General features: G+C 41.7%; 1 long non-coding RNA gene across 2 annotated transcripts; it reads right to left on the reverse strand.

The window, feature by feature from the left end:
- Nucleotides 1–259: 259 nt before the first annotated feature.
- Nucleotides 260–5,274, reverse strand: LOC134460912 (uncharacterized). Of its 2 annotated transcripts, none has more exons than XR_010037186.1 (7): nucleotides 4,791–5,274; nucleotides 3,264–3,333; nucleotides 2,963–3,067; nucleotides 2,435–2,513; nucleotides 2,221–2,330; nucleotides 1,898–2,002; nucleotides 260–1,304 (listed from the first exon to the last, which is right to left on the reverse strand). It is a non-coding gene; the product is annotated as an uncharacterized LOC134460912 (long non-coding RNA). The 2 variants fall into 2 exon arrangements; XR_010037187.1 differs by lacking the exon at nucleotides 4,791–5,274 and adding an exon at nucleotides 4,085–4,350.
- Between the last annotated feature and the right edge of the window lie 584 nt (nucleotides 5,275–5,858).

Genomic DNA, 5,858 nt, shown 5'->3' on the forward strand with positions numbered 1-5,858 from the left:
TTATTGGACGAAAAAGACACGTGACTCAAAGTAAAAGAGCTGCGCTATTGGTTAGCAGCTACGACCTTCTATTGGTCACGTTGGATTAATTTATGCAGACCGTATACAGTAGGTCCGTATAATTATGCAAAAATTATTATTACTAATATACCCAGGTTGATCTTACTTTGTATATTCACATCATTATAGGCTGCACTGTGATGGGGCTTTAGCATGCATGATGTGAATTTATTGATAAAATGAAAATGAATGAAATGAAAATGATTTTTTAAAAAACGCTTTTAATATCACACCAAACAATGTACACACACTTTGACAAGAACCATGCAACTACACACATACCCTGCAAACAATATACTCTATATGCAGTGATGTACACAGCACTCAGGTCACAAATGTACAACTAGGAAACATTTCATTACCGACAGGTTAAGTTTGGGCAGGCTGTCATCATGCTTAGCGTACGTATCGCATGCTAGTGCATGGTGCGACGCATTTTGAATTCAAAGCGTGCTCCTCAACGCAACGGTAAAGCGCTTTCATGCACTTTTGACTAGTGACGAGGTTTGCACAGTTTTCCCGCCGTGTCGGCGATTTTGTTTTGTCACAGCGCATTTCTGTTACTAAACGCAAATATGTTTTGCTGTGCCCTAACCAAAACCACCCCTAAACCTAACCTGTCAGTGAAGTAATGTTTCTGCTGCTTTACTTTTGCCAAGAACAGCGAGATTAGGCGAATTTCTACCTAAATTGTGCCTAAACCAAAACCATCCCTAAACCTAACCTGTCACAGGGCGTTGTGGAGCACGACTTAACTTGAAAATGCGTATTGGACACACGCGATAGTGAGTTCAAATCAGCGTGTCATAGATACGCTTAGCCTATGCATGATGTTTGGGAAGGGCACAATTCATAAAACTCAGAAACATACAATGCTTTTTCAAAAAAGGGTTCTATGTTCCCCGCTGCATCCAAGTAGACTGCTGCCACATTGCTAAGAGCAGGTTGTTGTTACATCTCTGACAGGTTAGGTTTAAGGATAGTTTTAGTCAGGGCACATACAAAAATGGATTTTAGTAAAAGTTGTCAATTCATAGTAAATATGTGGTAAATATGAAAGTAAGAGGAAAAATACTACAGGTACTGCCTTTTAATACAGACTATACAGGTATGTACAACATTATAAACATTGCTGTTGATTTCATGTTCTTCAGCCGCCAATCATGCCAGCAGGGTCTACTGAAGGTCTCTGGTCACTGCGTCCTCGTCATACTGCAACAGGCACTCAGTCTCACTTCTGGGAGCTGTAGAAACAACAAATAAATTAATACTTCACCATGCACCTCATATTGACATAGCAAATATATCAATAAGCAAGTCATATTGAGCCCAACAGGGATAATCTATTTCAGTCTTCTATGGTCTCATGCACTATGTCTCCCTGCCAGGATATGTAGGATGTAAGAAAATAAATCAAAACATAGCGATGCACAGCATTGAGAACTTATCTATAAAGTAGCACAAGTCATATTGCCAATGTAGGCCAGGGGTGGGGAACCTATGTCTTGAGGGCCGTTTGCGACCCTTGAGGCCGTTTTATCTGGTCCCCGATATAATTTTAATGTTATTCAGCTTCACATAAAATATGACATATTTTGTAAAGGAACCTTAGAATTGTATTGCAATACAATACAGTTATATTCAGGGAAGCTGAAGAAGGTGGTGTTTGTTTAAATGTGGCTGCCTTCAATATAGGTCTAAAGTGAAGGGGAAAATCCTGGTTTGTGTTCATAGTACGGCCCTTGGAGAACTTTTACGGCCCCTCGGATGAATTTGAATTGGCCCTTCGAATGAGAAAGGTTCCCCACCACTGACGTAGGCTATAGGTTAAGCTTACCCTCTTTCACTCTTCTGTGGTGAGACTGTGCCCATTTTGGGTTGACCTCCACACGCGTCTGTAGCACAGCACACAGGATTGCAGGACACAGCATCCTGCAGGACACTACAAAAAAAAACAAAAAAAAACAAGGGGAATGAATAAATTACCTGACCAGTTATTAAACAAATGAAAATTGATGTGCCAGAGCTGTGGTAAAAGTAACCTTGGGTCCAAATCATCTAGGCCTAGGGTGTGTGTGTGTGTGTGGTAAATCCAGTGTTCACATTATTCAGATATGAGAATTAATTCATTCATTCATTTTAACTGACATTAGTACATACCCATATCAGTGCCATTTCACCCTGCCAAGACACTGGACCTGGGTCTATTGGAGCTCTCTGCTCAGGGTGTCCTCGTTATACTGCAGCAGGCACTGTTGTTTCTATAGTTCCTAGAAGCGAGACAAATAAATAAATACTTTGCCATGCACCTCATATTGACATAGCAAATATGTCAATAAGCAAGACCTATTGAGCCCAACAGGGATAATCTTACACTATATCAGTTTTCTGTGGTCTCTTGTAAGATTGGCCCATCACCATTCTACAGGACACTACCGTCTCCCTGCCAGGATCTGTAGGATGTAAGAAAATAAATCAAAACATAGCAATGCACAGCATTGATTACTTATCGATAAAGTAGCACAAGTCATATTGACAATGTAGGCCAGGGGTGGGGAACCTATGTCTCTAGGGCCGTTTGCGACCCTTGAGGCAGTTTTATCTGGCCCCCTGATATAATTTTAATGCTATTCAGCTTCACATGAAATATGACATATTTTGTAAAGGAATCTTAGAAAATACATTTGCAATACAATTAAGTTATATTCAGGGAACCTGAAGAAGGTGGTGTTTGTTTAAATGTGGCTGCCTTCAATATAGGCCTAAAGTGAAAGGGAAAATCCTGGTTTGTGTTCATAGTACGGCCCTTGGAGGACTTTTACGGCCCCTCGGATGAATTTGAAGCGGCCCTTCGAATGAGAAACGTTCCCCGACCCTGACGTAGGCTATAGGTTAAGCTTACCCTCTTTCACTCTTCTGTGGTGAGACTGTGTCCATTTTGGGTTGACCTCCACACGCGTCTGTAGCACAGCACACAGGATTGCAGGACACAGCATCCTGCAGGACACTTCAAAAAACAAGGGGAACGAATAAATGACCTGTCCAGTTCTATAAAAAAGAATACCCTGAAAAAGAACACCCTGTTGTTTCTACAGCTCCTAGAAGCGAGACAAATAAATTAAATACTTTGCCATGCACCTCATATTGACATAGCAAATGTATCAATGAGCAAGTCATATTGGTCACAAAGAAGTTAATCTTACATTCTTTCAGTCTTCTATGGCGAGTTAGGCCTTCAGGTGACTCGTCTTCGCCATATTATGAGACAGCAGCCTGTGAAAACATGGTAAATAGAATAACCCATTAACCTTGGGTCCTAATATAATACATGGACATAAACTAGCCTACATTATTTAGACAAGGTCAGTAGACCTCCACGTGAAACAATAAGAAAAAGTGACCATACAACATACATAATTTAAATTTCTTGAAGAGGCCATCTACACTTATTTGTGCAACAAGTGCTGTTTTGAGGACCCATACTTTTTAAGGACAGGTTGCCTACTGTTGCAAATGGCAGGGTATTTCACATTGATTTCGGGGTGGCGTGCTCAACTTGACCACTCTGGTCGACATTGAGCTCGCGCTGATACATTGGGCTCGCGTTACTGAGAGCTGCCGCCAGAACTACTCACGGTTAGCTTTCATAATATAGAACGCAACAAGGAAGAATCGGTCGGTTTGGTGAAAGGGCAAGGTGTTTCAAAGGATTCCCTGATTGACGCTCCCCTGTCGGCTCGCTCCCACTAGCCAGACTATAATCGGTCCCACCGCCATATAACGGAGCTAGTTATCTTTTTGATGTTAGTTTTTTGTTTCTAACCCTAACCCTAACCTTGACCCTAAACCTAACCCTAAATTGCTTGTATGTGGCAGTGTATGATAATACGTGAAATATAATCGGGTGGGACTACACGTCCGGGAGTGATAGAAACACCTGGGACTGCACGTCCGGGAGCGATCTCAGTTGGGAGTGTCCATCTACCACCGTTTCAAAGTAGCATGGAACTAAATTATATCCCACCTTTGACTTGATTTTACGCAGGTGGGTCTTGGAACCCCTGTGTGACTGCCTAGGTTTCAGGATAGAGAAAGTAAAACAAAAATCATTGAGTAAAATCGATGGGGGACAAATTGTAGCTTTTGTAGACTACGTCGCTACTTGAGGAAAAATAGCTTAACTACAGGGATGTTAGCTACTCGATACATAGTAGTGACGCTACGACCAAGCTACTAGAGAATGTAATTAAACTAGTCGCTTCGCTACTGCCCAGCACTGAAAACCAACATACCCAGACGCTGTAAAATACATTGGCAAGGCGTCTAAGCGTTAGTTCATCAGCGAAATGCCGGGCAGACGTGAAAAATGAGCAGTGCCCAGCATCTAGTTGATGAGCTAACGCAATAGCATGCTAACGGTAGCCTTTGTCTATCTTTAGGCAGGGGAAAGGCAACTGAGAACGAGCAATGTCAAACAATTTACCATCAACAAGTATACTTAACATATTCACTGTTTCACCACAGCATTTTGTCATTACGATGCTCGCAAGTCATCAGAATTTACTAGCGTACAGCAGCAACTAGTGTAGTCACATTGAGGGGACTTGAGCTACCAGCTATGTAAAGCGGCTGTGCCATAACTTAGCAATGGCGGATCTGTGTTCAGAGGAGCTATTCAATCGCTCTTGAGTACTGAAACTTTAAACCACAGTTGAGTAAAATGTACTTACATGTATATGAAGCCCATTTTCCGTTGGTATGTGAGGAACTTTTCCCCCATATCGCCAAGAAACTTGTAAACCACACAGACAGCGCGTGGTTCTGTTCAGTCAGGAAGGTGTTGTTGACCGCGGCTGATGGCTTCTTTGTGGCTTGTGTGTGGAATTCGCATTGTGCCAATTAGTTTTACTGCCACCTAAAGGCTTGGTGTAGAACTAATTTAACCAGAGACGGTCTATTTTCAACGTCCTTGAACAATCCTTGCTTTAGTTCAGAATACCATTTAAAAACCAGAGTGGCCAAGCACATTGATGTTTTTCCTCAAAAGCAGCTGAGGAACCTTTTTAATTCGAAGGGTCACTTCAAAATGTATGTCCAAGAAAGATCATTCAGATGATTCTATTTTGATAGCCTATTCTGTAGGTTCATTTAAATGTTTATAGCACAGATCGAATTGTTTGATCAACTTAATTTCTGAGCTTATAGTATCATAATAAAATATACTGACAGCAAAGCTGTGGCTAGTAGAAAGGTTTAATGCAGGGGTGGGGAACCTTTTTCATTCGAGGGGCCACTTCAAATTCCTACCATGGTCATAAAATCCTCCGGGGGCCGTACTATGAACACAAATCAGGATTTCCCCATAAAATTTAGGCCTATACACCTTTAGGCCTATATAGACATATAGACATCTTTAAAGGTAGACACCTTTAAAACAGTCCCCACCTTTTCTAGGTCCCCTGAATATAACTTAATTGCATTGGAAATGTAATTTCTAAGATTCCTTTAGGCCTGCAAAATATGTCATAGGCCTATTTCATGTGAAGTTGCAAAACATTATAATGATATCAGGGGCCGGATAAAACGGCCTCAAGGGCCCTCGAGACTGTAGGTTCCCTACCCCTGGTTTAATGGTTAGTGATTCTGAAAAACACCACTGGGCAGCGTGAAAAAACATACACAAACACACACACACACACACACATTTTAGTAAAAGGCCAAAAAATGCCCTAGGGCCCCCAACAATCCCGTTGCCTAGGGACCCCAAAATCCTAGAAACAGGCCTGCCGACCCCCCAC

Source organism: Engraulis encrasicolus, chromosome 2, assembly GCF_034702125.1.
Source record: "Engraulis encrasicolus isolate BLACKSEA-1 chromosome 2, IST_EnEncr_1.0, whole genome shotgun sequence".
NCBI classification, from domain to species: Eukaryota; Metazoa; Chordata; class Actinopteri; order Clupeiformes; family Engraulidae; genus Engraulis; species Engraulis encrasicolus.